The 15,868-nt window shown below is 37.2% G+C and overlaps 1 pseudogene; it reads right to left on the bottom strand.

Annotated features, from left to right (window-relative positions):
* The window catches only part of LOC128638053 (3-beta-hydroxysteroid sulfotransferase-like), a 124,780-nt pseudogene that overhangs the window by 37,489 nt on the left and 71,423 nt on the right, over positions 1–15,868 (bottom strand).

The following is a 15,868-nucleotide window of genomic DNA, read 5'->3' as shown; positions in this document are numbered from 1 at the left end:
ACCGAGTAGCGGTAACTTATCCATCTCTTACAAACTACTTATAGCGCACCAGACTACACAGCCACCAACATATGTTGCAAGATGGGAATCCGAACTAAACGAACGCCCTTCACTTAAAACATGGGACATGATTTACAGGCAAATGAGCTCCTCAACCTCATCCCTACAGGTCGCTGAAATGAATACCAAACTGCTTTGCAGATGGCATTACACCCCAGACAAACTAGAGAAAATGATTCCCACTTATGACGCAAAGTGCTGGAGGGGGTGTGAGGACAGAGGCACATTTACACATATATGGTGGACATGCCCCATTGTAAGGCAATATTGGCTAGATATAGGAAGAGAAATGGGAAAAGCCCTGGGCTCCCCCATCCCCCATACACCATGGGCACTCCTGTTCAATGTTCACCCCAAGATACGTTGTATGTACAGACTTCAACTTTTGACGATAATGATAAATACGGCCAAGAGATATATCCCTTACAATTGGAAGAAAAACACACTACCAACACTACAGTTTTGGAGAGGTAGAGTGACAGTGGCCTTAAAGCTAGAACAATATCATTACATCAAAATGGGCAAACTAGGGGAATTTCATGACATCTCCTTTATTTGGGAGGAATATTTACACTCTCTGACAGCCGACACTATTCACCCTACACCCTCACCTCACAACCCAGATGCCATGTAGGAATACTTAGCAAACTTCAACAACACCTCACAGGTTGATATATGATATACTGTATTATTTAAATTATTGCTTTGTAAAATGTGTTAGAGTAATGAAAGATAGGCCATGCACTGACATCTGTTAGACCACAATCTTATCCTGCAATAAGCTGGAACTAGAAGAGTCATATGATATGCGGATCTTAATATGACGCTAATCTAGATTGCTAACGTTATTTTTCTCTTTTCAAAGAAGATCCATGAGCTGTATATACTTTGGTGACTGTATTGTATTGGTGACTGTGTTATTGATGATTATGATGTGTAACATGTATACTGATTTTATTTTATAAATAAAGCTTGTTTAAAATCGAAAAAAAAAAAAAAAAAAAAAAAGAAATGATAAACAAACACTTAATGGGGGAGTTAAATATCATAAGGACAAGGGAGCTGAATACCAAGGAGGGGGCATTTATGAGAATCAAATGAATATTAGAGATAAAAGATTTAATGAAAGAAAAGACTATTCACATTATAATTCAACATACAGAAGGAATAATTACCCTCATTATTACAACAGGGAATTTAGACCTTATAGGAACAGACAGTCATATAGACCTAATCAATATAACGGATCTTATAGAAATAAGGATTTTAATACATATAATGGACACTATGATAATCGTAATTTCTATGATGGATGGGATACAGCAAACTACAGACATGGTAGGGAGGAAGAGTACACACCACATAGAGAAAACAGAAATAGACTGGAGGAGAATTGGAAAACTTCCACACATAGAAATCATGAAAGGAAAGGGAGGGGTGAAGGATGGAAACCAGTCACATATAATAGATTTGAACCACTAGCGAAAAAAAGAATAGATAGTTTTGAACTTACAATTGAGGAGGAACATTTTTTATGGAAAAGCCCTCAAAAGGAGGGCAAGACAGTAAAAATAAAAGAGGTAATAGAAACAGGAAAACCTCAAAAAGCCATCACAAAAAAAAGAAATATAGAGGAAGTAGAGGAGGAAAGGGAAGACGAGATCGGGATAAAGAGACAGAGATAGGAAAGGAGGTTGTTGACCTCCCTAAAAAAAGTAGCATTTTCAATTTAAGCGATAGATCTCTTTCAGATGAACAAAAAAAAATTTTAGGCTTAGGTTTAACCTTTGCTCCAAGTAAAGCCTTGAATAAATTCGAAACCCATATAAATGTAAGGAAATTTATAAGAAATTTAACACTTAAGAGATACTATTTGAAACAACCTCTAGATAATTACACAAGAGTAGTGACTGACGGGTTTGTACATACCAATTTGAAGCCAAAATCAAAGTTTTACCCCTCCAATGAGAAAGGGAGTAATATAGAGACTTTTGAAAAGCTAGTATTAGCAGATTTAAGAAAGGACAATCATAGCTTGAAAGTAAACTCCAATTTGAGTAGAAAATACAGGGAGGTCCTCAAGAATTTAAAGGAGGATAACTCCATCACCATCAAGCCAGCGGATAAGGGGGGTGGCTTGGTGGTGATGGACAAATTGAAATATTGTAAAGAAGCTGAAAGGCTTTTGGGTGATAGGAAAACATACAGAATATTGGAATTGAATCCCACTGAGAAATTCAATAAAAAATTGATGTCTATTTTGGATAGTGGAAGAGAGACCGGCATTTTAAAAGAAGGTGAATATAATTATATTCTGAATAAGTTCCCTAGAGTGCCGGTCTTCTACCACTTACCCAAGATACACAAGAGCCTCATAGACCCTCCAGGGAGACCTATAATCTCCGGTATAGGTTCAATGACAGCAAATTTATCAAGATATATTGATACCTTTTTACAGAAATATGTGGTAAACCTCAGTACATATTTAAAAGACTCTACCAGCCTCCTAAGATTATTGGAGAATATAAAATGGGAAGACTCTGTGATATTAATCTCCTGCGATGTGACTTCTTTATATACATCCATTAGACATGATTTTGGAATAGAGGCGGTGGAGTCCTTTTTGGATAAAGATGATGAGTTACCAAAAGAACAGAAAGATTTCTTATTGCAGAGCATAAGATTTATATTAGAACATAACTACTTCTCATTCAATAACACATATTATGTTCAAATTGAGGGAACCGCCATGGGCACAAGGTTCGCACCGAGCTATGCCAATCTTTTTATGGAAGACTGGGAACAAAGGTTCCTGGGAAGTCTGGAGCTCTGTGCGAACCTTGTGCTCTTTAAGAGGTTCATAGATGATATTTTTATAATTTGGAAAGGGGAAGAGACAGATCTCCTGGGGTTCTTTGGAGCCATGAATAGTAATGACAGAGGTATCTCGTTTACATATGAATTTAATAAAGAACATATCACATTCTTAGATCTGGATATAATGATAGTATTAGACAACATTGAAACTAAAACACACTTAAAAAAAGTTGATTCGAACAATTTTATACATTCCTCCAGCTGTCACCTCCCTAAATGGAAGGAAAGTATACCAATAAGCCAAAGTCTAAGGGTCCGGAAAAATTGCTCAAGGATTAATGACTTTGAATTCCAGATTAACATCTTGGAAGAAACATTTAAGGATAGAGGTTATAAGAAAGAAACAATAAATAGAGCAACAGAGAGAGCAAGAAACACAGAGATGAAAGAACTATTAGAGTATAAACATAAATGTAATAATTATATGTCAGATGAGTTCAATGTCCCTTTTATAAATGACTTCAGCGAAGACCATTTACTAGTGAAAAATTTTTTAAGAAAACACTGGCATCTCCTAAAAAATGACCCAATTCTAGGAGACAAAATACCACCATACCCAAGGGTAATTTATAGGAGAGCACAAAATTTAAAAATGATTCTTGCACCAAGTGAGTACAAAAAACAGAATAAAAATAAGAAATCTTTTGAGAAAGATCTAAAAGGAGGGGATGTGAAAGGTGTTTTTCCCTGCCATGAATGCAGAGCACTAAGGAGTTTAAAATAGAAAACACAATAAGGTGCACTAATAAAGGAGTAATCTATATGCTGCAATGCTCTTGTGAACTTTTTTACATAGGAGAAACGACGCGAATGCTAAGGGACAGGATAAGGGAGCATATCTGTAATATGAAAAAAGTGAACCTGGACACTTATCTTTATAAACATTTTAGGGAAATACACAGAAATAGAGTCTCAGATATGAAGTATTGGGGATTATATAAAGTGAAACCCAATTGGAGAGGGGAGATTTAGAAGCATCTATACTAAAAAAAGAAGCAGAATTCATATACAGCTTCAACACGATTCACCCCCACGGTTTGAATTCAGAATTGGATATATCTCCTTTTCTAGGCACACAGTAATCACTATCTCTAATTAATTAATTCCCTTACACAAACATATCACCACCTTATTTGTTTGTCTCCCCTCTCCCCTTTGTAATAGTATCTATATAATGGAGCCACTAAAATAAAGGGATCATCTTGCACAAACATATCACCACTTTATTTGTTTTTCTCCCCTTTCACTTTTGTAATAGAACCTATATAATGGAGCCACTTGAAAATTCTTCACCTAAGACACTTGGAAAAATAATGTATTTATATAAAAAATTATTTGGGATTATTATATTAAAATAAATGGATCTCCAAATTAATTTATTCTAAAGATTTGTCAAAAGTTTAAAATGTTAATAGGAGTAATAGAAAATGAATGTGAAAATTAAATAAACTGTTAAAATATAAATGGCTGAACCCCTTGGCATATGTGAAATAATGGAGAAAGGCTGTTAGGAATAATGAAAAAAGAAATCGGTTAACCACTCTGATATGACCTGAATAAGAAATAAAAAGTTAGAAAACAAAATAGGATATTTGAACAAAAAGACTCTAGGACCCAGTGGAAAAGAAACAGAAGCATTGCATGGACCAATGGATATCAAGTCAGTGCTATATAAAGGTGTAAGGTGTGATCAAACTTGCTGGCGAAACATGTTGATATCTGTGTGAACACTAAGAAAGAAAAAGCCTGTATTTTCATGCGTACAGAAGTACTTAAGTGCAGGAGATTGAGGAACTACAAACAGAAAAGCTTGCGCAAGTTACAGAAACAAAAGGATTGTCTAAAGTTTGGTGCTGTAATCAGAGCACTTTATACAAGGACCAGTGACAAGGTAACACAAAGGAAAATTACCTACCGGAACCCCTTGTCTGAGAGTCAAACTGAGGACACATAAGAACCGCTGGGAAGCCGGGAGTAGTAACAGCTCACAAGAGAGGGTAAGAAAATATCCCCTAAACACTGTTTGGAACATTCCTTTTCTACAAATTAAGCTCACTGAGGATATGAAGAGGTAACTGTTAAATCGTAATTTATCACAACATAAATATAAGGATAAAGAACACAGCCCACAGTAATTTATCTCCAATTAATTACAAATGCTTTGATGAACTTTTTAGATACGCAAAATTACAACCAATATAAGTAAACAGCCATTGTGGGGACACCATTTATAATCAGTCTTGCATTTAAATTGTTTTAACTAATTGTTAGTTTTTGCTACATATTTGTAATTTTAAAGTTGATGAAATATAGATATAAAATATCGAATAGAGACAAATATTATTAATTGTGTTGAAATAAAAGAATACATTCTATCTAAAATCTTTGAACAAAGGATACAAAAGAGCAGATAAATCCTTTTATTGGTGTATGAAACAAATGTAGATCTGAATTTTAGAAATTTTATGAATTGATCGATATAGTGTTGCAACACTTAGGGATTGTGATTTATTTTATCTTGGTATTATCATGTTTTTATTTTGAAAATAATTTGTAGAAATTTTTTTCACTTATTCTGTCCAAGGTCCAGTTTTTTCTACATATTTAGCTAACGACTTCCATACACACCTTTATCCCTTTTGCAGATTAAGCGCCTAATCTCCATAACTTTTTCACTTTATACACCTTTCTATCTGGGAAGTAGATAGTAGGAGAATAAGGCAAGGGATATTAACTGTTAAGCGCTAGTTTATTTAAACCCCCTTTTTTGCTGGATAGGAAGAGAACCCAGAGAGAGAGCTGTGTTGCAGATGCCGAAGGATTGGATTGTATGGAGCAAAAGAGGGTAGTCGACAGTATCAAAGGCTGCAGACAGATCAAGAGAGGATAAGTAGAGAGAAGTGGCCTTTGGATTTTTCTGTAAGTAGGTCGTTGATAACCTTAACAATTGTGGTCTCTGTTAAGTGAAGGGGCAAAATCCAGATTGCAGTGGATCAAGGAGGGTGTTTAATGTAAGGAAATGGGATAGACGTGCATATACTAGCTTTTCGAGAAACTTTGAGGCAAGAGGGAGTAGAGAAATATGGCGGTAGTTGAATGGGGAGGTTGGATCGGAGGGAGGTGATGTTACAAGTGAGGAGGTGGTGGTCAGAAAGAGGAAAAGATGAGTTTGTGAAGTTTGAGATGGCATCGATAGCTGAAAATCAGATCAAAAGAGTAACCATCTTTGTGAGTGGGAGAGTCAGTCCATTGTGAATAATGTAAACTTCAAAAGTGCATGATCTAATTATCTTTTATATTCTTCAATTGTTTGTTTTCTCCATACTATTATACAATGGTTGCCCTGCGAGGCAAGAATTCCCTTTTTTTTTCTTGTATACAATTAAAAATCAATAAAGAAAATATAAAAAACAAACAAACAAAAAAAAAACTAACAGCTCTTTTGGACAGTGATATTCCACATAATCATCTAAACATAGTGGGCTTGATTACAAGTCGTGCTTAACTGATAACATAGTAACACAGTAGATGAGGTTGAAAAAGACAGAGGTCATTGCTCTTGCAGTTAAAAAAATTAGATTTTTTTTATGCCCTCTTTTGCATAAAACAAAAATATAGATATATAATTGAAATGACTTTTCAAAGTAATGGCAAGCTCTTAAAAAAAAAAAACTTAACAAATCACGGATATTTGTCTCATTTTCACAAAGCGAACATCTGAACGAATGCATGAAATTTAAAGAAAACGAATGACAATGAATTTGTCAGCATTTGTTTCCTATAAATAGTTAAAATACCTTTCACGCACTGGAGAGGCACACTAACTTAAAGGGACACTGAACCCAATTTTTTTTTCTTTCGTGATTCAGATAGAGCATGCAATTTTAAGCAACTTTCTAATTTACTCCTATTATCATTTTTTCTTCGTTCTCTTGCTATCTTTATTTAAAAAGAAGGCATCTAAGCTAAGGAGCCAGAAAAATGTTGGTTCAGACCATGAACAGCACTTGTTTATTGGTGCTGTCCAATCAGCAAGGACAACCCAGGTTGTTCACCAAAAATGGGCCGGCATCTAAACTTACATTCATGCTTTTCAAATAAACATACCAAGAGAATGAAGACAATTTGATAATAGGAGTAAATTAGAAAGTTGTTTAAAATTGCATGCTCTATCTGAATCACAAAAGAAAAAAATTGGGTTCAGTGTCCCTTTAATCATCTTCTTCACAGAGCTCCTAATAGGAGGTCCTTTTAGTGCATGACCTGGGGTCTGCAGCACTAAGCCTCCTATTAGCAAGGCTGGGGCTCTGTGAAAAAGAGGAGCGGGTTAGCAACTCCATCTGACTAAAGGTAAGTATAAAGCTACAGGTGAACTTTTCACATGTAGCATTCAAATATTTACATTAGTTTAACAAAAACTAATGCAAACTAATGCAAATGTTCCACGCATGGTCAGTAATAACAAAAATACTGAATAGTATGGGGCACAAATATTTGAAATATAAAGTATTTTGAAAAATCGTAACAAAAGATTTGACCAAACCAAAATTTCCAATTGCTCAATATGTCCCCAAACAGTTAAACAGCACAATATTCTTCTTGCTTAATTTGCCATGTTCAATTTTAGTTTTCATAGTTCTGTAGCAAACTCTAAACTATTAGCATACAAAAAACACTTTTTTTACAAATAGAAAAAAACCTACTTTTATCATATCATCATAGGATAAAAGCAGAAAGTTTGGGTTGTCCTTCAGTTTCAACCATCCTTTCACATGTTCAAACCAACCACAAAAGAGCACTAAAAGAAAAAACAAAGTTATAAATAAATAAATATTTGCAGTAATATTTTACTTTTGAAAAATATTATAAATATTGTGACTACTTGACATAAACATAACATTTTTTCAAATAAGTTTATATAAATATTTAATGTTTGACATGGCAAAGAAACACCAAACATGAAAATGTATTATTTTTAAGGTGTGTTATTGAAATAATACATATAAAAATTAAAACATTTTTATAAAACATTAAAAGTTATTAAACATACTATAAAATATTCTAAATTATCCATAGAATATATCTATGTAATATATATATAATTTTACAGTATGCTTAATCATTTTTAATAATTGTATTCATTTTTAAAAATATTGTATATGCAATATTTCAGTAACCTGCCTTAAGAATACTACGTTTTTCATCTGCACTAACCCGACTGCGTTAAGATCTAAATTGAGAAACGAGATGCGCCCTCAGTTTATGCCGGGGTTAGGTTCCAGAAGAAATGGTTGTAAATCGAAACCATTGTAAATTGAAACCCAGTTTATAATTTAAGTCAATGGGAAGTGAGGGAGTTAGGTTCCAGGCCCCACTCAAAATTGTCATAAGTAACATCTAATACATTATTTTTAAAGCTTTGAAATAAAGACTTTAAATGCTAAACAGCATTATAAACCGAATAACATATGGCTAGATTACGAGTTGTGCGTTAAGATAAAAAAAAGCAGCATTAAGAGGTCCTAACGCTGCTTTTTTACGCCCGCTGGTATTACGAGTCTTGAAGGTTTAGGGTCACCGCACACTTCTTTGGCCTTACCGCAAAACTACTAATGTAAACTTTGTACAGTCTTTTTTCTATGGGACTTCCATAGCACCGGTATTACGAGTCTGTCCTGGGAGGCCAATATGGCGTCCGTTAGATTCTGATTGGCTGATAGAATTCTATCAGCCAATCGGAAATAAGGTAGAAAAAATCCTATTGGCTGATGCAATCAGCCAATAGGATTGAACTTCAATCCTATTGGCTGATCCAATCAGCCAATAGGATTGAGCTTGCATTCTATTGAGCTTGCATCAGCCAATAGGATTTTTTTCTACCTTAATTCCGATTGGCTGATAGAATTCTATCAGCCAATCGGAATCTAAGGGAAGTCATCTTGGATGATGTCACCTAAAGGTACCTTCATTCAGTAAGAAGACTCCGAATGAAGAGGATGCTCCGCGTTGGATGTCTTGAAGATGGACCCGCTCCACGTCGGATGGATAAAGATAGAAGATGCCATCTGGATGAAAACTTCTGCCAGTCTGGAGGACCACTTCGCCCAGCTTGGATGAAGACTTCTCCCAGCTTCGTTGAGGAATTCGGCCCGGTTGGATGAAGACTTCTGCCGCTTCCTTGAGGATGGATGTCTGGTCTTCAGAACTGTAAGTCGATCTTCAGGGGGTTAGTGTTAGGTTTTTTTAAGGGTGTATTGTGTGGGTTTTATTTTTAGGTTAGGGTTTGGGCCTGCAAAAGAGCTAACTGCCCATTTAAGGGCAATGCCCATCCAAATGCCCTTTTCAGGGCAATGGGGATTTTTTAGACAGTATTTTATTTGGGGGGATGTTTGTGTGGGGTGGTGGGTTTTACTGTTGGGGGGGTTGTTTGTATTTTTTTTACAGGTAAAAGAGCTGATTACTTTGGGGCAATACCCCACAAAAGGCCCTTTTAAGGGCTATTGGTAGTTTAGTTTAGGCTAGGGTTTTTTTATTTTGGGGGGGCTTTTTTTTATTTTAATAGGGCTATTAGATTTGGTGTAATTAGTTTAAATATCTGTAATTTGTTTATTATTTTCTGTAATTTCGTGTTTTTTTTGTACTTTAGCTAATTTAATTTAGGTAATTGTATTTAATTTAGCTAATTTATTTAATTATAGTGTAGTGTTAGGTTTTATTGTAACTTAGGTTAGGTTTTATTTTACAGGTACTTTTGTATTTATTTTAGCTAGGTAGTTATTAAATAGTTAATAACTATTTAATAACTATTGTACCTAGTTAAAATAAATACAAACTTGCCTGTAAAATAAAAATAAACCCTAAGATAGATACAATGTAACTGTAATTAGTTATATTGTAGCTATCTTAGGGTTTATTTTATAGGTAAGTATTTAGTTATATTTAAATATTTAAATAATAAATAATAGTAATTTTATTAAGATTTATTTGAATTATATTTCAATTAGGGGGTGTTAGGGTTCGACTTAGGTTTAGGGGTTAATACATTTAATATAAAGGCGGCGACTTTGGGGGCAGCAGATTAGGGGTTAATAAATGTAGGTAGGTGGCGGCGACATTGGAGGCAGCAGATTAGGGGTTAATAAATATAATGTAGGTGGCGGCGATGTTGGGGGCAGCAGATTAGGGTTAATAAGTATAAGATTAGGGGTGTTTAGACTCAGGGTTCATGTTAGGGACGGCAGATTAGGGGTTAATAATATTTAACTAATGTTTTCGAGGTGGGAGTGTGGCGGTTTAGGGGTTAATATGTTTATTATAGTGGTGGCGACGTTGGGGGCGGCAGATTAGGGGTTAATAAGTGTAGGTAGGTGGCGGCGACATTGGAGGTGGCAGATTAGGGGTTAATAAATATAATGTAGGTGGCGCCGATGTTGGGGGCAGCAGATTAGGGTTAATAAGTATAAGATTAGGGGTGTTTAGACTCAGGGTTCATGTTAGGGTGTTAGGTGTAGACATAAAATGTGTTTCCCCATAGGAATCAATGGGGCTGCGTTACTGAGTTTTACTCTGCTTTTTTGCAGGTGTTAGGCTTTTTCTCAGCCGGCTTTTCCCGTTGATACCTACGGGGAAATCGTGCACGAGCACTTACGACCAGCACACCGCTGACTTAAGCAGCGCTGGTATTGGAGTGCGGGAATGAGCAAAATTTTGCTCAACGCTCACTTGTTGCCTTTTAACGACGGGTTTGCAAAAACCTGTAATACCAGCACTGCAGGTAAGTGAGCTCTTTCTGAGGGAAAACTGCTCGCAAAGAGCCCCACAGCAGAGCTGCTTAAATTGCTCCTCCCTTCCCTCCCACTCCAGTCATTCGACTGAAGTTAGGAAGAGAAAGGAAAAGCCAAGGTGCAGAGGTGTCTCACAATAACCCAAAAACTGTCTTACAAGAACAGGGCGGGCCGTGGACTCATCGTGTCAAAAAAGAAATAAAATTTGTCAGGTAAGCATAAATTTTATTTTCTTTTTTATAACATGATGAGTCTACGGATAATCTTAATTACTAATGGGATTCAATACCCAAGCTAGAGTGCATGGATGATACGGGAGTAACAAGACAGGGAACCCAAAATGAAGACACCACTGCTCGAAGAACCTTTCTCCCAAAAAAACAGCCTCAGCCGAGACAAAAGAATCAAAGTGTGAAGAGAAAACTAAGATTGCAACCTTGCAAATCTGTTCTACAGAAACTTCATTTTTGAATGCCCGAAAGAAGGCAACAGCTCCTGTGCAAAAAGCCGCAACTTTCCCAGGAGGTTGCTGTCCAGCAGCCTCATAAGCAAAACGTATGAAACACTTCAGCCAAAAAGAAATAGAAGTTGCCATAGCTCTCTGTCTCCTACATTTTCCTGAAGAAAACACAAACAAACAAAGTCCTAGTTGACTGTAAGGAAAGAAACATTAAAGTTTGGACCACGTCCAAATAGAGCAGAAAAAAGGACCCTTTTGAGAAAAAGAATTAGGACACAAAGAAGGAACAACCATTTCCTGGTTAATATTCCGATCAAAAACAACCTTAGGAAGAAATCCTAATTAGGTATATTAAAAACTACATTATTTGAATGAAGGATAAGATAAGGAGACTCTTACTGAGATGTCAAAAGTTCTGACACTCTACTAGCGCAAGAATAACGAGAAGAAGAAAACCTTGAATATAATAACTTAATATCCAGGAATGCATAGGTTCAATCGGAACCCCCTGAAGAACCTTATGAACTAAGTTAAGACTCCATGGAGGAATAACTGGTTTGAACACAGGCCTGATGCTGGCTAAGGCCTGATAAAGAATTGTACATCTGGAACATCTGCCAGACGTTTGTGTATTATAAGGTCGAGATTTCACCCCTAAGGGAACTCACCGACAAACTCTTCTCCAAACCTTCATGGAGAAAGAACAAAATTCCAAAATCCCAAACTCTACTCCAAGAGTAGCCCTTGGATCCATACCAATAAAAAGAATCTTTCTCATCACAGGATAACGAGTCTGGAACACAGTTTCTATGACCAAATCTGAAATATCCACTTGGACCCGATTAAGTTTTCAATCTCCAAGCAGTCAGCTTCAGAGAAGCTAGATCACGATAAAAGAAAGGCCCATTAAATAAAGGGTTCTTTCTCAACCGAAGTCTCCAAGGTGGAAGAGATAACCTGTCCACCATATCTGCATACCAAATCCTGCGAGGTCCAGCCAGTGCAATGAAGATCACCGAGCCCCTTACTTGCTTGACTCAAACAATAACCCGAGGGAAAAAAAAAAATCAAACGAAGGAAATAGGTATGCAAAACCGAAGGCCTAAGGTACCACCAGGGCTGTTATCAGTACTTCCTGAGGAACCCCTGACCGAAAACTGCACCTTGTGACCCGTCATTCTGATGAGATACCACGAGAACCAATTCCGGATGACCCTATCTTAGAATCCGGCTGGTCTGGATAGAGTCTATACTCTCGGACGAGAAGTTTGTCTGCTCAGTAAGTCTGTCTCCCAGCCCAACCCTGAGAGAAGGAACATCGACAGACAGAGGTATCCATATCTTGGATACCTCTGACAGCACTAAGGAATCCCTCGTTCCCTCTTGATGGTTAAGGTAAACCACTAAAGATATGTTCCTACTGGAACTAATAAACTGGACCGAGGCTAACTAGAACCAGGCTAGAAGTGCATGGAAAATCGATCTTAGATCCAAAAGGCTTATAGTAAGAGCAGACTCCATCAGATACCAAATTCCTTAGGGAACCCCAAACTGTTTCCCCACTTAGAGGACTTGTGTCTGCTGTCACAATCCTCCTACAAGCTCCCTTACTTCCAAGGATGGCCATACATGGTACAATACAAAGTACCAGCACCTGGGGGTGGATTTGAACTCTCAACATTTTGCTTTCCCAGCAGCTGTGCTAGCCAATAAGCTATGCCATAGAGACCAAATGATCTGCAAAAACAAGTCCCCTGGGAAGATAACCCCAGGACTATAAACCTTCAGGCATATCCCTTGCCTCCTGATCCAATATTTAATACTCAAGGAGACAAAAACATCCTAACCACCGTTTCATTATCTAAACATGATAATTGCAGTGGTCTGAGAAGAAAATGAGTAAATGGGATGAAGATCAATGCTGCTATGATCAGTCCAGTTACCTCCATGTACTAAAACTGAAGGCCAAGGAATGGACTGAAAGACTAGATTCCCTAATGCTTGTCAGGCAAAAACTACATAGATAGGGAATGTATTATGGTTCCCCAGAAGGACACCCTTGAATTAGTAACCAAGAAAAACTCTTTCCTTGATATTGAAAGGATGGTGCCTGGACCAGGACGACATCCAGAAAGGGTGCCAGTGTAATGCCCCATAACCGAAACACCACCAATAACTAAACCAGTAACTCTGAGAAAATTATGGTAGTGATAAAAAGACCAAACTGAAAAAGTCTGTCTTGAAAACAAACCTTAGGGACTTGTGATAATCCCTGTGAATGAGAACATGCAAATATGCATCCTTGCAATCTTGTCATAAATTGACCCTCTTGGATCAAAGGAAAATGGAGCGAATAGCTTCCATCTAACAGGACGGCACTGCTTAGACTCTTGACATCTAATAATAGTCTGAAGGTTCTCTCTAGCTTGGGAACCACAAAACAAAAAAGAATAAATCTCAGACACTGTTCCTGAATCTGAACAGAAATTATCACTCTCAGGTAGGATAGGTCTCCTACCTAGAGAAAAGACTCTTTTCATCTATCTGGATCCAGATATTCTGGAATTCTTCGAGAGAAGTATCTGTCCAAATAGAACCAGACAATGAAGAAACTAGTATGCAGTCTCCAAAAGGTAGCAATATCAATCTGGGATGCCCTCTTGAGCAAACCCACTACCCAAGAAACCATGGAATCCTGAAAGGAACAACTATCCTTTATAGGGATAGTAGGTCTCCTGGCTAACGTGGAAATTTGATCCTTCCACCAAGTGATGCCAGGACTCCCTGAGAAGTCCGCTAAAGGAACTTCTCAGACAATATAGGAAATGTAGGTAAAAAAGTATACCCGTTCACTCTCATTTCTAGGCAACGTTCTGAAAAACTCAATCTGAGCACCACATGAAATTAACGACTAAAATGTCATTCCAGAGTAGCTAAAAAACCTTCTTAAGTAATAGTCAGAGGTGAACTAGCTTAACCTGAAGAAAACTACCTCAGGATCAGCGAGAGGAATCAAACCGTTATCCTCCCAAACGGTCTGAAAACCTGAAACACACACTCAGATACTACAGGAGTATCCCCTTCCTAAGGTATCTGGGAGGGTACCTCTGAAATAGTAACCACTGTGATAGAAAACCTCACTGAATGATTAGTTTTCCCCTTGTGCTCTCCCCACAGCATGGATAAGCTTTAAAGACACTTGAGGAGACGACTGCATAAAATATAGCACATTGCCAGAATGCTAAATGCAGCATCCGAGGCAATGTTGTCTTTGAAAAAGATTTCTCTTAATATATGGGGAACAAAAAAATCCTTGAATATTTCACATTAGTATCAAGACATAACATGTATTTAACATCCTTATTCACTTTTTATCAAATAAACTTGAATACCATAACAAGATTACTGTGACTTTAAATGGCACATTAAATAATATGGTGAAGGTCCTCTAAAACCATCTATCATCACCATGTAAATAACAAAATGTATGGTACTGTGTCATCAAATGATAAATGTACTGCTTTATTCGACGTATAACACAGAATCCCCAGACTTCAGCTAAGCCTAGAGGAGTCTGCCTGTAACTGGATGGGGCACTGGCAGATATATGCATCCGGATTAGTATAAACCCTCTTACATACTGCGTGCCTGCAAAGCTTCTTCGCTATATGCCTAACGCAGCAGAGAATGCATCCTGTTCACTGAAAAACACTCTCTCATAAAGTGCGCAAAGCCTCTCTACTATATGCTGTAATACAGCAGAGAAGGCATCTGGCGTTCCGATTCAAGTAAATTGTCCAAAAGGCTCGCAAACAATGGCGTGTATCTTAGCTCCTCCCATCGTGGGCGTATCAAGTTAAATCTCCCGGGCGGCTAATACATGTGACAAATGGAGCCGTTGAGAGAACCACCATCATGGACACTTACGAAAAAATAAAAAAAATAAATAAACCCCCCCAGTCAGCTCACAATGTAATACAAGCCATTGGGAACGGTGAAAAGCCATGTAACACCTTCAAGTAAATCTCCCTGTCGGCTGCCATCTTGGTAATAAAAGCTGTAGGGAACGAGACATGTATAACACATTTCATGCTGAAGTAAAATAAACCTCCCTGTCGGCTGTTAGTTTTATTAATATAAGCCGTTGGGAGCAAGGACATGTAGCAGCATGTATAACACTATTTATGCTGAAGCAGAATAAACCTCCCTGTCGGCTGTGAATTTTATTAATATAAGCCGTTGGAAGCAGTGACATGTAACAACACCCTGTATAATACTTTCATGCTGATCATGCTGAAATAGGATAACTCTCCCTGTCGGCTTTCTAATCTTAGTAATATAAGCCGTTGGAAGCAGGGGACATACAACATCATTTATAACACCCTCATGACAATCCTGTATAGCACGTTAATACTGAAATAGGATAACCTCCTTGGCTGCTAACTTTAGTAATGTAAGCCTTTGGGAGCTGTACTGAAGGAAATAGTTGTTACTTCTGAAATTGCAGAAACTGCCCAATAACTTATCCTCACACCTAGGGATAAAGTTATTTAATGTCCATGAATCAATAAATATATATAGAGAAAGTGCCAAATTTTTCTGTATACATATCCAGAAATAAAAACTTAGCACTTACCTTAGGAGTCTGCCAGGCAGTAAGGCAACTCACCCGGCTTGCAAGGTCCTC

Source organism: Bombina bombina, chromosome 8 (assembly GCF_027579735.1).
Source record: "Bombina bombina isolate aBomBom1 chromosome 8, aBomBom1.pri, whole genome shotgun sequence".
Taxonomy (NCBI): domain Eukaryota; kingdom Metazoa; phylum Chordata; class Amphibia; order Anura; family Bombinatoridae; genus Bombina; species Bombina bombina.
Note: the sequence above shows the minus strand (reverse complement) of the source record. Positions and strands in the feature narration are given on the sequence as shown.